We start from the raw sequence: 22,197 nt of genomic DNA, 5'->3' as shown, positions 1-22,197 counted from the left end.
GTCAATTGGGGAAAAAGTAGATATATGCAATACTTTAAACAATAAAAAGGAAAAAAGTAAGGTCATTTTACTCCGCTGATTAAAACTCTCCAAGAATTCCTATCCCACTTCAAGTAAAAGTCAATACCTTTACAATGATCTACAAAATCCCATGACCTGGTTGCTACTTAATTCTCTTGCTCATGGCCCTCAGTTTTGCTGCAGGCTACAGGCATTAACTCTTCTTAGGTGCTTTACTTTCCCTGTTCCCTCTGCTTAGATCAATTCCCAGCATTTCCTCGCCCCGACCCCCAGACCCCAGCCCCTACACCTGCATGCTCTCTCCTCTTCATACATCACCATTAGAGCGAGGCTGCCCCATCATCACACTATTTGAAGTGAAGCCCCTTCTCTTCCAATTCCCTCCTTCCAGGTTCGATTTTTCACCTCCTAATGCACCATATAATTTCATAATTCATTTGTTTTGTGTTTGTCCTTGCATAGAAGCTCCCTGAAGGCAGAGATTTGGTTCATTTGATTAACTAATGACTCCTCCCCCTCCCCCCACCCCCCCACTCCTGGAACCATGCCTGGAGCATAGCATAGTAGGAACTCACTGAGTATTTGTTGATTTAATAAGGGAGAAAATTTTAAAGCCTATGATGGATTTTAGAAGATGAGTTTTTTAAAAAACCTTGTCAGAGAAACTAATTTCTTTTGTGAAACAAAATAAAACTTCAAAGGGGATTTCACTTAAAATGAAAGCTAAAAGAAAAGATGTTAACAGAGATAATATAAGCAACAATAGAAACGGGTGTTTGTAAATAAAGCATTTCTGAAATGATGGAGGCCTAAGATCAGACACCCTCTTCAACTTCATTTTCTCCATGTTTGGAAAGCCCTGCCAGAAAGTCGCCCTTCTCTGATTTAAATGATCCCCTCTCTGGGTTTTGCCCTCTCTCTGAGAGTGAGGGTTTGGCCAAGGATTGACAATTGAAATTCTGGTTCCCCTGATAGAACAGCAAAACCTTCCACATGTCATGAGTACCGTACGATTTCCAATAAATGGAGTTGTACAAGATCACATAGGAGATAAGGAGCACACACCTCTGGGTTTTGCCAACCCTGAATTTCTGCTCCGAAAGCTGTTCAGTCTGCACGCCTTCTCTCTGCCTCCTTCCACATGTAAGACCACGTTTCCTACCTCACATCTCGGTTCCCAGGGGAGACTGCATGCTGGAAGCAAAGATCAACAGTAATTAATACAAATTCGAGAAGTCCGGTCATAAGCTGAATAGGGCTTTGGTATTCAGAAGGCTGAATATCTTCCTGTTATTACCTGTTGCTGACTGAATGGCCGAAGGCAAACCCTCTAACCTGATAATCCTTTTATTGTTTACTAAACATTACCTTTGATATGCCTGTTTGCATTCCTAAAAGGCAATTGTGTATTCTAGTAAATACAAAGGAGATGGGAGCAGAGATTCAGCGAAGCTTAGTCACTTGAACTAAGTTCACATCTGGCTTCCCCCATAATTTCCAAATTTATATTTCTTGTCTTGTGTATTAATTTGCATGTCAGCCCTTACTCCAGGCCTTTGAACCCAGGCCACGTGGGCCATGGCTTCACAACTGCATGCTCAGTTTGCTGACACAGCTTCCAAGTAAGTCCATGTCATGGTTTCCAGGAAATGCTAAAAAAACAAAACAAAAACAAACAAACAAAAAAACACTGCTGTTCCTGGGAGACTTTTTTTTTCTCTTTGAAAAGATGATCTCAACTCAGGAGATAATTAGCTCCTAAATATGAATCCATGTGCATTTGTAAAAGTGCTTTCAGGTTCAGAGAAATAGACTTGATTAGGTCATTATCACTGAGATAGAACACCAGGGAGCTCTCACCTGCTAGTTGTATTGGTGATAAGGAGACCCAAGACTCCTCAGGTTTGCTCACTAACCTGCTCTGCTTCCTTGATTTTAAAAACATGAAAAACATGTGGAGCTTGCAGAAAACCCTGGAGTCATGGGTTGATTTCCTCTATGTTACTTATTTTACTTTGATTGAGCTTTTGGCATTTCTCCCTTTATTCTGAGAAGTTCTGTGGAGTGTGATCTAACAGCCCACAATCCCTTTGTATACTTTGTGACCAAGGCACTTTGCTTTGTAATCTAGGCCACTGCTTTTCAACTCTTCAAATTAAAGAGACTCGGTATGGTTCCCAGGCTCTAAGATATAAAAGAGGAACTGAGAAAGCAGAAATAAAGACAAGAAAGAACAAAACTATGTTAATGAAATCCCGTGACAACTTACTTGCATTTAGAGATCGTGCACATTTGTTTTCTTGATGAAAGGTTTTTTTTTTTTCAACTGTTCTGAAAATGCTAATAAGAATGAAATCCCGTGACAACTTACTTGCATTTAGAGATCATGCACATTTGTTTTCTTGATGAAAGGTTTTTTTTTCAACTGTTCTGAAAATGCTAATAAGTTTCAAGAAATTGACAGTAATGGAAAATTTGAATGTTACAATGATATCTAAAGGGAAAGAAATGGTTTCAGTCATCTTAATCTTGCTGGAGAGGAGAAAAAATTGTGAGTAGAGAAATGAGACAGCTGGCAATTGAAGCCTTGGGATTCCTAAACCTTCTCTTTTGTGCTCCCAAATGAACAAGGTTTAAGCTGCCTTCAAGAGAAGTCAATCTAAAGTCTACGATGACTTTTCAAAATGAAGCCTTAGGGAGCTTTCAAAACGATAAGCTTCAGCTCAGCAAGGTCACTTTCCAAAGTGAAGATTCTTTTTAGGGTAATGATTGTGGGGTAAGAAAAGGAAGGAGGGTGGTGGCATGGCTAGGTTGGAGTTCTAAAGGTATCATGGAATCTGCAGCTGTACAAACGCTACTGTCCGCCCTCCACACACCACAGGGAGGCACTCTGCCCAGCCAGGGGCCAAGCCCTCTGCAGGCTTGTTTTGCAGAACCACCTGCTAAAAGCATAACTCTTGTTCATTGGTAGTTAGTTGGCTGATCTTCATTGAAAGTTAAAACTGGCCACTGGGGAGATTGCATAGCCTTGGGACACTGTCAGCCAGAGCAAAGCACAACTGTCACCAGCACTCTTAGAAAATAGCCCAGATTTATGCTGAATTCCATTGAATTTTCTACCTCTTGGTTTAGTTTTTATACATGCTCTTTGCTTACAGGCTGTCTTGCTATTGTTACCAGTTTCACAAATGTGTTTTGAATTCCTGGTTACACTGTGAGATTCTGAGGGGAAGCTTTCAGACCCCAGGTTCTCTGCCTCTGCCCTGGCATTTGAGAGGGGAGTGTGAGAGAGGAGCAGTGGCCAGGGGCTGCACTGGAGCCTGAGTGGGCAGGATGAGCATGGGTATCTATCTGGAAGCTAGGAAGTGAGTGGAGGACAAACTGGGCTAGCAATTCTGAGGACCAGGTTGGCAGGGAAGGTGACATAGGAAGCCCGAGCAAGTCCAAGTTCAGAAGCAAATTTAAAGTTGCAATATAAACAAGGGAAGGTGACAGAGGGACATACAGAATCATGCCAGATGTGTGTCACAGCTGCCTGTATCTTAGTCCTCTCCAAGGAGAAAGTCCACATGTTACTAAAAAAGGGTGGGGGTATAGGGGGCAGCAAAGAGGCATTGAGAGGCTCCTTCTATTAGCATCCATCTGTGCTCCTGTTGGTATCAATGTCCCAGAATGCTGGCTCCATTACTTACTTACAGAGTGACCTCGGGCACATTAACCTCTTCCTTTTTATTTCTAAAAATTAAACAATGAAACACGAATCAAAATAAGGATAAAATGATGTCATTAAGTTAATGTTGTAAGGACTTATTTCTTTCCTCCTCCATTTTACATGCTCAGAATAATTAGTAAATACGTGTTTAGAAACAGTAAGTTGATTTTGAGAGTAGAGTATAGTAGCCTTGGAGCCAGAATGGCTGGCCTCAAACATTCTTAATAACTAGCTTTAGACAAGATAGTTAGAGTCTCTGCGATTTAGTTTTTTCAGAATGAAAAAAATAATAGTATATCCTTGATAAAGTTATGGTAAGGATGAAATTATATAATTATCTGAAAATGTTAAAGATGGTGATGATAATGATGGTGATGATGAAAATGGTAGCTTTCCCCACCCTCAGGCTTGCTGAGTATCCTATATAATAAAGAGCTAATATGCAAATGGCCATCACACCCTCACACCATCACACCATAACAGCTCAGACACTCAACACTGGGGAGAGAGGAATGGGGACCAGCCAGGCACAAATGAGCTTGTGAGAGAGGAATGGGGACCAGTCAGGCTGTGGCCTGGGAGAGGGACAAGCCGCCTGCCCTGCGGTCCCGGGGTGCCTGCAGCTGCTGCAGGCTTGGGTGAAGCTGGCCTGGGTCCTGGATGCCTGTGGCCGGCCAGAGGGAGGGAAGCCCAGGTCCCAGGTGCCTGCAACCGGCCAGAGGAGGGAATCCTGGATCCCGGGTGCAGGGCAAAGCAGAGGTAGTTAGGGGTGATCAGGCCAGCAGGGGAGCAGTTAGGGGCGATCAGGCAGGCAGGCAGAGGGGTTAGGGGCAATCAGGCAGGCAGGCAAGTGAGCAGTTAGGAGCCAGCGATCCTGGATTGCGAAAGGCAGTTGGACATCCCCCAAGGGGTCCTGGATTGGAGAGGGTGGAGGCTGTGCTGAGGGACCCCTCCCCCTGTGCATGAATTTTGTGCACTGAATCTCTAACATATATATATATAGGATAATATAATCCTATATAATAAAAGCCTGATATGCTAAGTATCGACCGTTTGACCAATTGCTATGATGCACACTGACCACCAGGGGGCAGATGCTCCAACTGGTAGGTTATCTTTCTGCTGGGGTTCAGCCGGTTGGGACTGGGCAAGACAGACCAACACACCCTGGAGCCCTCCCGTGGTCCCTCCCTGGCCCTGACCATGCACCAGTGGGGTTCCTTGGCCTGGCCTGTGTCCTCTCACAATCCAGGACCCCTCAGGGGATGTTGGAGAGCCGGTTTTGGCCCAATCCCTGCAGGCCAGGCCTAGGGACCCCATAGGTGCATGAATCCATGCATCGGGCCTCTAGTATATATACAATCTCTCTCTCTCCTTCCCACACACTTGTATTGCTCAAGTCCAGATATTATACATCCCTTTTCCAAACTATGAAATTTACTCTATTTTTTATGGGGGAAAAAGTGAGAATAAGAAAGGAAGTTTAAAACAAATGTCATTCGATTTTACAGATGACATGTTTGTAATGTTACCTGGGGGGATATTGTCAAGGTAGGAAGCCCACACTGTGGAGTGTAGTAATTCTTCCATAATGGCTTTATGGAGGAATTGTATGCTGATGAATTCTGTAAAATCCACACAATTTGCATTCCATAAAATCTACATAAGCACAAAGCACATGCAATCTACTAGTAAAATCCTATGGAATGGAAGTTAAGATCTCAGAATCCCTACTAGTACTCTGGCTTGGACCCCCACAGGCACCTTCCAGAAGCCTCCAGGATCCTCTAGGCTAGGGCACTGACCTCAGGTCTGCAGTCTTGCCCATCTGCCTTCTAACGCATCTTCTTTGTGGAAGAACATTCTGGAGAAGTGTTTGCAGACTGAAAATTGCTGTCTGCGATGATGGCCGTTTTGAGCAACAGTGTACATTTATTCCATGTGTAGCTCTTTCCACAGCAGGGTCTCCCTGCCGGTTATGGCAGCGCATTAAATCTCCTTTCTGAGAGCTCAGCTGCCAGCTCTGGAGGAGGCTCTTTCATTTCTGAAGTTGGAGGACATTCATCCAAACAATAGTCACTTTTAAGGTCTGGGCAGAGGGACATTATAAACATTCATGCTATTCTCAGCAAGGACATACTTGGCCAGGGTGGTAGAAGGGAAGCCTGGAGGGCTGGTCAGACAGAGTGGAACTCTGATCTCTACCCTTAACATTTTCCAACAGGTGGTCATGTAGAATTAGGATAAAAAGGAGGGTGAGTAAAGGTAAGGAACGGGAAATTCTATATTGTGTATGTCTCTTGAAATGTATCTACAGTGTTGGGGGGAAATATACAAATGAATCACACATTCTAAAGAATGCTAAATGTGGACTATTGTTTTCCTCCAAAATGGGAGTTTTAAATGTGTAATCCACAGACCTTTAGGGAAACTATGACATTTGAGTTTCTCTGTTTTCTTAGGGAAGAGGATGTGGTTTAGAACACAGACTTCAGAAACAGATGCCTGGGTTGGAATCCCAGCTTTTTTATTTGCTGGACAAATTTCCCAACTTTTCTGAGGCTCACTTTCCCCATCTGTAAAGTGGAGATAACAGTAGTACCTACCAAATGGAATTACCAGAACTAATGATATAATACTTGTGGAAGTTTTATAACAGTGCCTGCCCATAGAGTTAGCATTAATACTAGTAAGTAGTGGCTGTCATAATTCTTATTTTTCTTTTTATTATTATTTTTAGTTATATTTATAGCCACATAAAGTTCAGACTCGCTGCTCTAGCGCTTGATGGGAAAAAAAAGTTAATGATGAATTTCTGTAACATCATCAATTAGCAGTTTAACAAACTAGCATGGTAGTGATGGATGAGGCAAAAACAGCATACATTTACACAGTCATTTAGAGTTTGCAAAGTCCTTTTGTATATATTTTCCTTAAATTGATTATCACTGTCACTGGGAGATGGAGAGTATTACCCACATTTTATGGATGAGATTATTTGGCTCTGGGAGGGGTAAGTGACTTGCCCAAGGTTGCATAGGGAGTGAACTGCAAAGGGCCTAGGTCTGTTCAATTCCTATGCTGATGTGCTTTCCTTTATATTATGCTGCCTTCCGCATGCAAGAGATAAACATTCTGATAATTAGACTATAGGCTGCATATTATAAGTAGTGTAACAAATTTATCAGGGAAAAGCTGAGGGATTTAAAAACAACACTGCGGTCCCTGAAGCAGTATCAAGTGAACCTGCACGTGACCACGAGTCAATCACGGCTCACGTTCCCTCTCCAATCCCTCATTAGCTGTAGATTCCAGTGAATGCTCTGTGCTGAGCCAACTGAACATGGATTGCTATCTGGAGAGCTTTTAGAAATGTATGGTTAGAGATAGCATTCAAAAATTCATCAAAAATAGGGAACAAGATGACAGACAGAAAATTCAAAGGGTTTATTTATGTCTTTATAACCTAAGTATTCAGCATTATTAGGCCTCAAACAGATTGCACAGCCCAGCCCCCAACTTGACCTTCAAGGTAGTTATAGGACCTGATGCTGCCTGAGGGATTTACTCACTATTCTCCCAAGCCCCACCATATTTCCTCTTTGCTATTTTGCTTATAGTGATCTGTCCAAGATATGTATGCTCCAGGCCACTGACTGTTTAAATGCTAACCATCTTTCAGATTCACCTCAAATTTTATCTCCCCAGATAGAGCCCACATTTACTTATAATAGCTGATTTGAACTCCTAGAGAAATTATTTTTAAAAGTTTTATTGATTTATTTAGAGAGAGAGAGAGGAAGGGGGAAAGAGAGAGAAACACTTATTTATTGTTGCACTTAACTAATGCATTCATTGGTTGCTTCTTGTATGTGCCCTGAATGGGGATTGAACCAGCAACCTTGGCTCATCCTGATGATGCTCTAACCAACTGCGCTACCTGACCAGAGCCAAAAATTTATTTTTAAAATTACTTAATTTGCCTTTACCTTTAAGTGCCACATATATATATATATATTTACATATACATATACCCTAAACTTCTCACAGAACAATTTTTTATTTTTCTTGAGGGCCAGGAACACACTCATCACTCCTTTGTATTCCTCACAGAATCTAAATTATGCCCTACAGCTTCAAGGAGCACAGCAGACACTCAATTATCAATTGATTACATTAAAAGATCAATTTATGCATGTGTATCAGCAATGTGCCTGATTAAAATTGGAAAAACAAAACCAGAGAATACATAAGTCAGCAAATTAAAAAAAAAAAACTTTTAAAAAAGTTCCTATAATGGGCTATCCTATATAATAAAAACCTAAAATGCTAAGTGTCCGATCATCTGGTCGTCCGTTCAACCAATTAAAGCATAAGATGCTAATGATATGCTAAGGTTGTTCAACTGCTTGCTATGACGTGCACTGACCACCAGGGTGGCAGACATTCCGACTGGTAGGTTAGCTTTCTGTTGGGGTCTAGCCGATTGGGACTGAGCGAGACATGCTGGACATGCCCTGGAGCCCTCCTGCAGTCCCTCCCCAGCCCTGATTGTGCACCTTTGGGATCCCTTGGCCTGGTCTGCACCTTCTCGCAATCCGGGACCCCTCGAGGGATGTCGGAGAGCCAGTTTGGCATGAGCTGCCCCCTGGTGGTCAGTGCGCTCCAACAGGGGGAGCACTGCTCAGCCAGAAGCCAGGCTCACAGCTGGCAAGTGCAGCAGCGGTAGTGGAAGCCTCTCCCACCTCCACAGCAGTGCTAAGGATGTCCAACTGACGGCTTAGGCCTGTTCCCTGTGGGGAGAGGGCCTGAGCCGTCAGTTGGACATCCTCTGAGAGCTCCCAGACCGCGAGAGAGTGCAGGCCGGGCTGAGGGACCTCACCCGACCCCGAGTGCACAAATTTCTTGCACCAGGCCTCTAGTCTATATATAAAAGCCTAAGTGACCATTATGACTGAACAACCAGAATGGCCGGAACAACCAGAATGACCAGTCGACCAGTTGCTATGATGTGCACTGACCACCAAGGGGCAGATGCTTAATGCAGGAGCTATCCCCTGGTGGTCAGTGAGCTCCCACAGCCAACCTTCCATGGCTGGCCAACCTTCCATGGTCCCTCCCCTGGCCAGTCCCTCCCCATGGCTGACCAGCCAACTTCCCATGGCCAACCAACCTCCTGTGGTCCCTCCCCCAGCCAGCCAGCCAACCTCCCGCGGTCCCTCCCCCCAGCTGGTCAACCTCCCACAGTCCCTCCCTCCTTCCCCTGCTGGCTGGCAGGCCTCCATTGGCCCGGCCCAGATTGGGGCTGGGTGAGATGGGCCTGATTGGCCCTGATCACTGGCCAGGCCTAGGGACCCCACCTGTGCCCGAATTCATGCACTGGGCCTTTAGTATATAAGGCCTGGTGCATGAAATTTGTGCATGAGTATGATCCGTAGCAGCTGCCGGCTGCTGGCCAGGTACTCCCTCCCTTGCCGTGGCTGCCTGCTCCTGTTGCTGCCACTGCCACTGCCGCTGCTAGTGGGGACTTCTCTCCCTTTCCCCGGGTCGAGGGGACAATTTACATACTATGCTTTTATTATATAAGATATATATAAAGGCCTGGTGCATGAAATTTGTGCATGAGTATGATCCGTAGCAGCTGCCGGCTGCTGGCCAGGTACTCCCTCCCTTGCCGTGGCTGCCTGCTCCTGTTGCTGCCACTGCCACTGCCGCTGCTAGTGGGGACTTCTCTCCCTTTCCCCGGGTCGAGGGGACAATTTGCATACTATGCTTTTATTATATAAGATATATATTTTTTTTACCCTCTCAAAGTTTTACAGCTTCTGCTGGCACCAAAGATCTGAATTCTGGCTCTTTTTTGAGAACCTATAGGTTCCCAGGATATAAAAGGGGTATATGAGATCTTGTTTGGTGCTGTTATCTGATAGAATAACACCAACAAAAAAGATAAACTCATCTGTAACCCCTATATCATGGCTATCATTAAAAAATGAAGCTAAAGGAAAGGGCCAAAAAAGAAATGTGCTTGTCACTTTTACAACTCTTTCAAATTCCTCTCCTGAAAAATAATTTCTGATGGATAGGTTATGGTAAGAAAGGACAGTAGGGAAGTTGCTAATTGCCAGGGGGGGCAGGGGATGGAAAATCCCAGCCATCACAGATTTACCTAGTCAGTGAGGGAAAGAGGTATCCTGTGGAGACCCCTTGGCCCCTTCTAGAGAGGAACTAATAGAAGATGAGTTTTCCTATGCTGGGGGGGAGGGGGGAGGTGAGATTATGCATTATGCCTTCCAACTGATGCCAGACACTCCCGCTTCTCCCGTTTGGGTCCGAGTCCCCAGCGATTCGCCCGTATCTGGAGCTCAGAGTCTGAGACTCCCCCCTGACCGAAAACGACAACCGCGCTCTCAGCCACCAGCCCGCTTTGCGCGCGCACCTCCGCACCTGAGTTTTTTCCACACTGCGCCTCCTCTGAGCCTCGGTGTGCTGTTATTTTTCCTTCTAGTTGAAGAGTCTCTCCTCAGCCAGCCTTCCTGTGGTTCTGGGTGATGTCCGTTCCGTCTTTTAGTTGTATTTTTGAAGTGGTTTTTTGCGGCAGCAGTCTGCGGTGTTTACCTATGCCGCCATCTTGGTCTCCCCTCTATGGATTCTTAATAGTGAAGGAAAACTGGACCTAGGCAATGACTCCTTTGGGCTGGGTGAGAGAAACTTTGCTTATGTAGGTCATTGGAACCCTGACCAGACATCTCCGACATCGGCACAAGTCATACCCCCAGCACTGGATCTAGGGTTTCAAGCTATCTGAAGTTAGTTTATCCTTTTTCTTCCATTAGATTGTATCCACTTCATAGATAGGGTTTCTATTTCCTATGCTTCAGTTTGCCTTGCCTCCTGGACCACTGAGTGTGTGTGTGTGTGTGTGTGTGTGTGTGTGTGTGTGTGTGTAAACACATAATACCATTATTTTAATTAGCATATATGTACTAGTATAATCCCTTAAAAGTTTATTGCTGAAAGCTAGTTCTGTGGTTGAGAATGAATGTGTAGGTGGTTGCGTAGTGGTAGTGGTGATGGAGGAGTTTGGTGTTTAAAATGCAATGCCTTGGGTGGTAAGGAAAAGAACATATTATTTCAGAGTTGGATGCTTATGTTGAAGCTGCAAAGCCAAAACAACAGCAACATGACTACTGTGCCCCGGCAGTCCTTGTGCCCTACACAAGTCTTTTACACACTGTGAGTCGCAACCCGTTCCCAACTCATAAAATCAATTTAGAGGGCTACATCAGGGTTCGAAGAAATAAATATAATAGCATATTCATTTAAAAGGTATATTTAAAATGAAATAGAACATACAATATCAGAATATACTTTAAGAGTTCTATTCTGTAAAATTTTGTTTATATAAAAGTATGCTCTTATTCATGATAAAAAATGCATTTCTTAATGTGAATCATGATCCAAGTGTTTAAACACACTTAAAGTGTTGTGAGGCTTTTCTTAATTTAATTGGGTAAAAGAAGACAAGGAATATGCATTAATGGATTATGAATGCCTACTTCTTGCCTGATATAAAAATATTTTTCAAAGACACAAAACTAGGTAAAAGAGGAAGAGCTGTCTTCTGAGAAAAAAGGTGGACATATAATCACTGCTCTGGAGAAGCTGTAGGCCAATAGGGGAAACAGATAAATAAATAAGCACTTACCCTATGGGGTATAGCCACTACTGGGTTGCTTATCAGAGTAAAGTATTGAAAACAACTTGAATGACCCACAGATAGAAGCTTAGATAAATAAATTAGAGTATGTATTTACAATCAAACACATCCAACCCATTGCATATGAAGGTATGGCTCTCCATTTACTGGCTTGAAAAGATGGGTGTGACATATTATTGATTTTTAAAAATGTAGGTCACAAAAATAGTATAGGGGCGAGTGATCCTATGTATATAAAATTGTGATTATATATATCTGTGTTTTTGTGAAGAAACAGATGACTGTCTGGTAGGATATTTGCCAAAATATTAAAGCTATCTCTACAGTGGAGTTTCAGTGCATTTTTTTGTTCTTCATTTCTTTTATTTAAATTTAAGACGTTACCAATGTTATAATTATGCATACATATGTGTTTTAAAAACAAAAGAATATTATAATGAAATACACACACACACACACACACACACACAAAGAAATATATTATGAAATGAGTTTTGAAGGAGAAGATATGTTTGTTAGGCCCTAATAAGGAAGGGTACCAGGTTGGAGCAACTGCACAAACAAGTGAGTGGAGCTGTGAGAGAGTGGGACAAAGTCTGCATATCGTTGTCTGGGATTCAGTGGTAGGAGATAATAGCCCAAGGAAAGATTGAGAAAAGAGTTTGTAAGCTAAAAGGAGGTTGAATAAATCGGAGATTGATGGAAAGCCACCAAAGGATTTTAAGCAGAGGAGTTTCAGCAGGTGCTGTTTATGTCCTGTCCCTTTCCTACTGCTTCTCCCTTCCCTACATGCTGATGTCTTCCTATGAAAGCATCTGCAATCAGCCAAGAGCCTTCTTGGGCTACAAGAGTGTGCTTGACCCACATACTGAGCAGGTAAAAAGTACCGGGAAAGTAACCTCCAGGAAGCAGCCATCAGCCAAAGATGCCCAAATGAATTGGTGGATAAGTGACCCAGCTTTCTTGCCCTTGAGCAGTGGTTCTCAACCTTCCTAATGCCGCGACCCTTTAATACAGTTCCTCATGTTGTGGTGACCCCCAACCATAAAATTATTTTCGTTGCTACTTCATAACTGTAATTTTGCTACTGTTATGAATCGTAATGTAAATATCTGATATGCAGGATGTATTTTCATTATTACAAATTGAACATAATTAAAGCATAGTGATTAATCACAAAAACAATATGTAATTACATATGTGTTTTCCGATGGTCTTAGGCGACCCCTGTGAAAGGGTCGTTTGATCCCCAAAGGGGTCGCGACCCACAGGTTGAGAACCGCTGCCCTTGAGCGAAACAACTGAAATGTGTTCTAATAGTCTCCCACATATCTCCAGTGGAACTGAGCCCCAATGCCCACGACAGTAATTTGCTACCGAATGCACCCCTTTGGTTTTCTTTCTTTCCCTGGCTCACATTCCTACTCTTATGTTGGTACTTTCTGGAATTACCTCCCAAATGAAATAATCCTACTCAAATCCTTTTCTCAGAGGCAGCTTCTGGGGGAATACCAACCTGAAGGACCAGCTTGTGGTATATAAACATCAAAACAGTTAGTAGTTGCCTCTGTGTGGTGGAATTTTAAGAGGTTTTTCTGTTTCACTTTTAATCTTTGCTTTCTAAAAAGTCAACAATTTGTTTCCATTACTCTTGTAATGAGGGTAAAGCCAATAGTTATTTTTAGACAAAACAAAAATTTGTTTTACATCATAGAACTCACTGAATGAGATATAATGAAAATAAAAACTTACACCATAGCAGTAGCAACAAAGACGAAGACTTAGATTTGAGAATTCTAGAGATCGAAGGGGGAAAGAAGAGGCAAAAGAGATAAAGAATCCACATGCTTTGGGGATCCTTTAGCAAATACTAATGACATAAAAGAAGAAACATGTTACTGGGACTTTAGTTTGGACACATTGAGTTAAAGTTCTTTTAAGTGATTGAGGGGGAATGTGTAGTATAAATTAGAAATATGAGTCTGGATAGAAAGTTGAGTGAGAGATGTAGAATTGGATGTTACAGGTATGTATGTGATAAAATAATCGTTGAGGTGTTTAAGATTGCCGTGGGAAGTCTACAGAGTGAGAAAGAAGCAACATGAGACATCTATGTCTGTGTTCTGAGAAAAAGATGAGGAATCATTACTGAAGACTAAGAAGAAATGGTCAGAGCTGTGGGAAAAGAAGCAGGAGTAAGAGGTGGCATGAAAGTTACAGGTGAAGTGGAAACATTCTTCTCTGTCAGATGGTTTAGCAAAGGAAAGTGCAGGTGGACTGACCTGCCCCAAACTGCCTCCGCTGTCTTCCCTTCCCCGTCATCGCTGGTCCTGTTCCACATAGGCTTGGTGCCTCTTGATTTACCTTGGGTGGGTAATTCCAAGAGCAGAGCAAGGGATTTGTATAGATCTTATTTCATGCTGCCATTTAAAAAAAGATTTTTTGGTTGAATTACTAAAAAGTAAGCACAACAAGCATCCTGAGATTCAGACCATCTCTAAGTCATGTTCAAGTAATGGAGCCAGGAGGCCAGTGGGCTGAGGAGACTGTTATCTTTGTAGATGTGATAAGCAAACCAAAACCTAAGCCAGAGTCAGTGCACGTAAGAACATCCAATCCCAAACAGCCAACTAGGCTTTCCATAATGAGGCAACTGCTTAAGCTATAGCCAACCAAGTGATGGCCTTGCGTTGGTTTCAGGTCTTCTCTATTAAAAACCTCTGCCTTACTCCCCAGCCTCTGTCAGTGGAGCACTCCTTACCACTTTCAGTTTGGAGCTGCCTGATTCCAGTAGATGAACATTATAATGTGCCTCAGTTTATCTTTAACAGCAGGATGCGGAAGGAATAATACTTCTGTTAAAAAAAACCGAGTATTTAATAAGCTGTATTTGAAAAAATCTTGCATCAGAATGTCTCTACATTAAAACAGTTAAATCCAAAAGGACTTCCTCTACATGAAAGGAACCCTTCCAAACTTCTCATCTTCCGCCCCCAGAGAGCCTCAGGGCTCTCTCTCTGCAGACGGTCCTCAGTCTATAACCACCAAGAGAGCTCACCCCCAGGAGCTCCCAACCCTGTGCTCCTTTTACAGGAAGTCCTAACTTGAGCCTTGCCTGGCTCACAAATGGGACTGAGTCACAGCTCATGTTGGGAATAATGGCAGCCTCTGGATCTCCGTGGGGAAGTCCGAGAGGTGAAGATCTGGCTCCGGGCTCTCCCCTGACTGGAAGTAGACATTGCTCTGAATATTTGAGACTTGCCAGTTCTTGGAGGTGTATGTTTACTCCAATAGAGTTTTAAAACTATGAAACCAGAGGAAACATTTTTGAATTCGTATAACTTGAGTGAGCACAGAAAATGATTTTACTCAGGCCCCTGAGAAAAATAAATCATTGCAAAAATTGGAAGGAACTAGGGTTTTTCAAAATTTGAAGTTGCCTCGAATGACTTAACTCAGTGGGAGGGAAAATGAAGTCTTTCTGTCACCTACAGGTTGTTCAGCCAGGGCAGGTAGAAAAGCCCATACCGGGAAAACAAAGTCTGAAGTTCATGGGAAGTGATGTTTTTTTTCTCAAATGAAGCTCCAGCTGAAATGTAAGAGGTCCACTGGAGGCAATGATGGCAAGAGTTTTTGAAGAAGGCATCAGAGAAGAGTGATAGAGAAGCAGATTGCAGCTGTCTGTAGGGCGTCAACCTAACAGACCTGGCGTGAAGAGAAGCTAATTCCCCAAGACTTCAGTGCCTGTCCATCTGGAAGTTAAACAAACAACCAACCAAGCAAACAAACAAAAAGTCAGGAAAAATAGAGACAGTCCAATATGGTGTATAGTTTGAGCTCTGGCCAGAGAACGTTTAGCCAACTCCAACTTCCTTGTTAAAACCCAGAGAAGTTTCTCCCTTGCACCTCACATCCACCTGCACTTTCTTGCCCAGGTAAGGTTAAGTCTTCAGTGGCCACCTGCCACTCCCTGGTTTGTGAAGTTGGGTGTTTTCTAAGGAAATCCTTTTAGGAATAAACAGTGTGTGGAGTAGATAAAAATGCACCACTTTCCCTCTCTCATTCTTTCTTTCTTTCTATGTTTAAAATAACCACACTGCTCTTTTTCTTTTTAAGGATTTATTGTGAAGCACTATAGAAAAAACAGCTAGGGAGTAACAAAAATAACTACACTGGTAAAGTTAATCTTCAAGAAATATTCAAATTCTTATTGCCTTTATCCTTGGTCGAAATGGAAAGCAGAGGGAGCTAGCTTTGAGCCACCAGATACATACTAAGCTTTGCTTTAAGAATTAATTTAATTAAACCCTACCTGCTAGAAAGATGGTTCCCATCCAGTGTTCTGCACCATTGCATCCAATGATTATTGACCTCATGTCCACAAATAAAGTGGCCTTATCTGATGTTTATTAGCTGCTTGGGACCTTATGCTTTGCCAGGGTTGCAAGGCAAGGATCCAGGCATGTTCTGGGGTAAAGTTGAAGTTTAGAACACTGTCTAGAATAGTGGTTCTCAACCTTCCTAATGCTGTGACCCTTTAATACAGTTCCTCATGTTGTGGTGACCCCCAACCATAAAATTATTTTCATTGCTACTTCATAACTGTAATTTTGCTACTGTTATGAATCGTAATGTAAATATCTGATATGCAGGATGTATTTTCATTGTTACAAATTGAACATAATTAAAGCATAGTGATTAATCACAAAAACAATATGTAATTATATATGTGTTTTCTGATGGTCTTAGGCGACCCCTGTGAAAGGATCATTCGACACCCCAAAGGGGTCTCGGCCCACAGTTTGAGAACCGCTGGTCTAGAATGTGAAGATGGGCCAGGGGAGGAGGCAAGAAGCAAATCTATTCACCCATAGAAAGAGAGAGTCTATGTGTGTAATACATATTCTGTGAGAGAGAGAGAGAGAGAGAGAGAGAGAGAGAGAGAGAGAGTGTGTGTGTGTGTGTGTGTGTGTGTGTATGAGAACAGAAAAGAAAGGAAACTGCAGTTTTTCCATTTTCCTTCCCCTGGACTTTCTCTTAGCCTGAGATCACTTGTGGGGCCACCTGCAAGTGTCTGTGACTATCTCATCCAACGTTCCACGAACTCTGACCTACGCATGTGTCCAACTGCTATACCCTTTGGATTCTCAAAAATATCATAACCCTACATTCCTGTTTTAGTTACACATGAAATGACTTGCTGGTGCTGTGACTTTTGATCTTCCCCGCTGTGAGAAAAGTTCTGTAGATTCACAAGTGATAAGTCATTAGTAATAACTAGCACTTACCAAATACCACACATTCTGTTAAGTGTTTTATCTTTAAACAGAGGCCCGATGCATGAAATTCGTGCAAGGGTAGACCCTCACAGCCCTGGCTTCATCTGAAATGTTGTCCGGAAGGTCATCAGATGATCGTTCTGCTGTTTGGCCGTTTGGTCGATTTACATATTATGCTTTTACTATAATCCAATGAGGTAGGTTTTGTCATTATCTCCATAAGATTAAGTGCCAGGAGGCACCTAATAATTGGCCAAAATAAGATTTACATATAGGAAGCCTGAACCCACAGCTGTGTTCTTCAACACAACACTACATGCATGCCTTTTCCACGTGACTCCCTGAGTTTTCTCTCCTGAGTTTCAGTTTGCTCCAAAATGTCTAGAACTTCCCTACCCCTACCTCTCAGGACCTTCTGACTCCATCCCTGGCTCTGTTTGCTGCATTCTTCTTATTTTTCTTGTAACATATTCACTACATGGCTATTTTTCTTGGCTTCATCTTATATTGTTCTAAGTCAATATCTCAGTCAAATACACTATATTGCAACATTAAAAAGTGCCTTCACAGCCATTATGTCATTTTTTCCATCTGTAAAATGGGATATAGATACTATGAAGATTAAAAGATGAAATATATGTAATAGCACAGTGCCTAGCACAATATGAGTGCTAATTTTGTTATTTGCTTACTAAAATAGCCCAGAGGTAATATTATACTTGTGTGGATGTGAAAAATGGAGCATAAGTGGCTAAGTAACTTGGCATAAGGAAACACTAATCGTACGTGGCAGCTGGTAGAGCTTGTACCTTAATCTTTATCCTCCACTCCCTCCAGGTGAGCTCCTTGCAGACCTCCATCAATTTCCCATGTTGTGGGCTGTCCCACTGCCTTTCTGTTTATGGTCTGGGACTCACTTTATATTCTCTTTTACTTTGAAGTGCATATATGATTTGTATTCCATTTCAGATGGTCAAAGTCTCAGGTTCACCCTGAGATCATTCAGGGCTGTCAGACTTGGGAGTGGGGTAGCAGAGAGAGAAGATGTTACTGATCCAAGTCCATGTGCTCAATGCTTGGAAAGACCCAAACTCAACATGTCAGAATTTGGAGTAAGGAAAGGTTTATTGATTGAGAAGGTGCCAACCGAGAAGCTAGAAGCCCTAATTCATTTTAAGAAGGTACAGAAAGTACAGAGTTCAGGATTCTTTTATGTCAAGGGAAGAGAAAATGGGAGGCGCCATTTAAAAAAAATGAAACACACTGCAACCCCCCAAGTTGAATTCCTCTTAATTATTAGCATGACTAAAGCTTGAAGGAATGGGGACAATGCAGACTTGACCAAGATGAAGTCAGAGAGACCCAGCATTTCACTCTGTTATAGAGATGGTGTTCCTGGAATGGCATGTCAGCGTCAAAGGACATCAGAAGAGGGCTACAAAGAGCCTAAAAGCAGAAAACACTTGAGGTTGTTCAAATGATTGTGTAGTTCACTTGGTTGATAGAGGAAGCCAGACTCCTGGGAGTGGGGGAATCCTGTTGCATAGGAAGTAAAACTGTAACAGGGCAAGTGAAAAGGTTATAGTTGCTCTGTGCCATGATCAGATTAGCTTGGCAGCTTAGCCAGGATCAGAGTTAGCCATGTAGGGCATAAGCAGACACCCCATTCTAGCATCAGGGAAAAGCTGTAATGGACAAGAATTGTAGGGTAGAAGCATTGTGGACGAGAGCAGAACAGAGCCCTGCTTCCATCCTCTCTGGAGTATACCCTTGGAGAACGCTCTAACTGAATTTAAATACTGTAGCCCTTCCTTATCCACATTTCACTTCCCATGGTTTTAGTTATCTACGGTCAACTGCAGTGCAAAAGTATTAAATGGAAAACTACAGAAATAAACCATTTATAAGTTATAAATTGCATGCTGTTCTGAGTAGGATGATGAAATCTCATGGCATCCCACTCCATCCTGTCTAGGATGTGAATCTTCCCTGTGTCCAACGGATCCACACTTTACACGCTACCTGCCCTTTAGTCACTTAGCAGCCGTCTTGGTTAGCAGTTGACTGTAATGGTACTGCAGTGCTTGAGTTCAAGTGACCCATATTTTACTTAACAATAGCCCCAAAGCGCAAGAGTAGTGATGCTGGAAATTCAGTTATGCCAAAGAGAAGTAGTAAATTGCTTCCTGTAAGTGAAAAGGTATGCATGTATAGGAAAAAACAGCATATATAGCGTTTGGTACTGTATGCAATTTTGGGCATCCACTAGGGGTCTTGGAATGTATCTCTTGCAGAAAAGGGGGGTCTACTGTGATGCTTGTTTCTAGAAAGGGCTTGGAATAGTTGCTTTTGTCCTTGGAGAGCCTTTGTTTTTACCTTAAAAATAACTGGCAACATTTCCATGCATGGAAGATAAAGTGATGTTGCCTTAGATTCTCTAAGGTTTAGAGATTATCTTTTAAAAAAAGATGAAGCGAAGCAAATTACTTTCTTATTTACACTAATGCTGCCACCCATACACCCAACAGTATCTTAAATGTAAGGGGAACTCAGAATAATAGAGTAAAACTCTGATGCAATGCCCGATTAAAAATGCAAATTCAAATTTGCCAGTGATTTTCGTCTAGCTAAGCAGAGTAAACACAGGAAAGGCAAAAAAGGCCACTTGAGGTTGGATAGATAATTGAAATGATCATGTGTGCTGCACAAGGTGAGAAACTCGGAGTCTGGCCTCTAAAGAATAAGGGGAGATGGGGAAGCCCTGGTGGGTCAGAGGAAGGATGCCTAGCAGGGCTAGGTTATGTTCCTCCAGATCGAGTCAGTGATGCTTGGAGGAAATGCAATCAGCACATTCTAATTCAACACTCACTACGTGCAAGGTATCATGCTATGAATTTCCAGGGCAATAAAGGAGATGAGATAACCTTGCGATGTAACAATCAAACATGCAAAAAGTTAAGATAGAAAACACACACACTTGGAAGAAAAGAAAATTACGGCATGTTAAATGCAAAATAATGGTACACAAGAGAAGTGTTAGGAGACTTCCCATAGATGTGGGGTGGTCAGGAAAGTCTTTGGGGGAAGGGTAGTGTTTATATTGAGTAGGACAGACATGAAGGATGGGAAAGACCATGGCTGAGGTGAGAAAAAAATCTCTTTTATAGAATAAAAATAGTATAGGGGCAGCATTCATGGAGACAACAGTATCAAAGAGCACGGTTGTGTCACTTGTTGGCTTAACTCCACTTGTCTGTCCCACTCCAAGCCTTCACCTCTGGGCCTGCCCAGGGAGCAGGGGCACTGGCTGAGGGTCACACGTGTGCTTGCTGCTTAGAGTGTATGAAGCTGGAGGGGGCTTCCCTGGGTTGGTCTGAGTCTGGGCTGGTACTCCTGGGGTGGAGGGGCGGTGCCTAGTGAGGAGGAGCCATTTATCTTCTCTGTGGGTGACCACTGAAGATCCAGTGCAAAATACCTAATGAGCTGAAGGGCTGAGCAAATACAAAGATACTGGGTGGGGCCTGAGGACAGGGTCCAGGAACTGGTCTATGGGGGCCTGCTGGGGGCAGCTTCTTAAGAGAGATTCAAAAATTATCTACAATGTACAAATATGTAATTTAATATTTTCTATAATGCGACCCAGTTTTTAGTTCCCAACACTTTTGCATCTTACTGTCTAACCAAGGACCTCGTAATATTCATTGGAGTCACCAGGGAAGGTTATTAAAAGTGTAAATAAGTAGGCCTACCTTCAGAGATTCTTATTTAGATGGGACCCAGGGAACATTTTCCAGCTAGGACTGGGAGCCACTGGTTTAGCACTGGGATTCTTCTCTTTCTTCTTTAAATTTGCTCCAAAGTTTCCCTCCTCTGTTCTGTTCTTTTGCTTTTCATTATGTTAGCAATGAAATTCTGCTACGGGTGTTCTCCTTCAATATTTCTGTTGAAATCCCTATTAAAAATAACAATAAAGGTAGTAAATGCCCAGTTCATTTTACTGGTCTGATCTACTTCCTTGGGCTCTTGGATCATTCAGGCAGGGTCTATGATTATCTGGAATTGGTTTTGATGCTCCAAGGGTTGATGTGAGCACGGTGCGAAAGGACGCCAGGAGAGGGCAGCAGAGAGCTGGGAAGCCCTTTGATACAGGGCAAAGGAAGCCGGCTGAATGGGAGAATCCAAAGCAGGTGGAGAAGGAGGAAAAATTTGGTCCTTTATGAGGTGAAAGGCATGCCAGTCTGCGCTCCATAAATTAACCAAAGACCAGAGTCATTACTCAGGCCAGAAACTGAAATCAATAGGCGGTGTAATAGGGAGTGGCAGTTTTAAAACAGGAAGAGATGAAACAGGCTCTGAGATATTGTAGGGAGCCTACAAAGGCAAGCCAGCTTGCAGAGCGATGGTGGACCCATGACTGCTTGTGAGACCCACGGCCCTAGTAAGTGTAGGCACTTATACCAGTAAACTCAGATCAAGAAAAAGAGCCTTTAGTTAAGGGCTGAGCAAGTCTTAACCTAGGGATGCATATGAACAGTTCTAGAGAAGAAAATTTTAGGTTAAGGTTCCAGGGAAATGGTGAAGTCCTGACATGTCGGAAGGGCATGAGAAATCCCTGCCAGGTCAGTGCCTGTGCCACAAGGAAGACTCTTTAGAAGGCTAGGATAGGTCCTAGGGGTGTTATGTGGAGAGAGGCATACAGGAAGTACTTCCTACACAAGGACTAGGGAGGATGACCTGGGGCACCTTTTCTACAGAAGGTATTTCAAAGTAAGTTCTGGAAGGGTTTCAGAATTTCCAGAGGTTTGGGTATTGGTAGTGCCAATTAGAATCTACCTTAGGCCCAGATGTGCAGGATGCTCTTCAGCACCTTATTACTTACAGTGTGGTCGGCACGCAGGCAGCATTGTCATCACTTGGGAGCTTATTAGAATTTAGAATTCCAGGTCCCACCTCAGACCTTCAGAATCAGAATTTTAATTTTAATAAGATCCCCAGGTGATTCCTATGCATATTACAGGTTGAGAAATACCAGTCTAGCAGCAGGTCCAGATATGGCTGGGTGGCATTGATATCTACAGAAGATTAATAAGGGCATCCTGAAATAAGAAAGCCAGGGAGATTAGCTGCATTTGAATAATAATAATGAGAATAGGTGCACCTGTTACCCATATGAAAAGTTGGTACTTTCTATTGGCTTATTTTTGTTAAAGCCTATTAGGTTACTTGTAGCTACATGCAATATCAACAAACCGATATCATTTTCAGAGGCATGGTAGTAGGGAAAACTGTGTCCTATTGCAGTCTCAAAGAGGGTGTGAATCAAAGTTGGAGGTACTGCGTGAGATGAGCAGGGGTATCTTGGAAGGTTTTCATATGTATGGCCTAGGGTGTGCATGTTCAGAAACAACATTTTTATTTTTTAGGCTAGTTAAAAATAATTAGACTCTTAGGCAAGGAACCATTAA

This window comes from Myotis brandtii, unplaced genomic scaffold (genome assembly GCF_000412655.1).
Source record: "Myotis brandtii unplaced genomic scaffold, ASM41265v1 scaffold521, whole genome shotgun sequence".
In the NCBI taxonomy this organism is placed as follows: Eukaryota; Metazoa; Chordata; class Mammalia; order Chiroptera; family Vespertilionidae; genus Myotis; species Myotis brandtii.
Note: the sequence above shows the minus strand (reverse complement) of the source record.